Below are 499 nucleotides of genomic sequence, written 5' to 3' on the forward strand. Positions count from 1 at the left end.
CAGAAATCAGGATTTTAAAAAGATTCCCAGGTGATTCTAATGTGCAGCCAAGGTTGAAAACCACTGACCTAGAGAGTACATATTATGCTAAGCGAAATAAGCCAGTTAGAGAAAGATAAGTATCACATGATCTCACTCATACCGTGGAATCTTTGAACAAAATAAACTGATGAACAAAATAGATCCAGGAGCATAGAAGCATGGAACAGACTGAGGAATCTCAGAGGAAAGGTGGAGGTGGGTGGTTGGTGGATGGGAAGAGGTTAACTGGGGAACTTATATGCATACTAGTGATCTGGTGCACAGATTTGTGCACATTGAAAGGAAATTAATTAGAAGGTGGCCTGCGGGGCAGGACTGGGAAAGATGGATCAGACACGCCCTGGAGTCAACCTCCCATGGTCTCTCCCAGGCATCTGAGGAGTGTGCGGGGTCCCTCCAGCAGGTGGGTCCCTTGGCCTGGCCTGTGGGGATCGGGCTGAAATCGGCTCTCCAACAT

This window comes from Myotis brandtii, unplaced genomic scaffold, assembly GCF_000412655.1.
Source record: "Myotis brandtii unplaced genomic scaffold, ASM41265v1 scaffold345, whole genome shotgun sequence".
NCBI classification, from domain to species: Eukaryota; Metazoa; Chordata; class Mammalia; order Chiroptera; family Vespertilionidae; genus Myotis; species Myotis brandtii.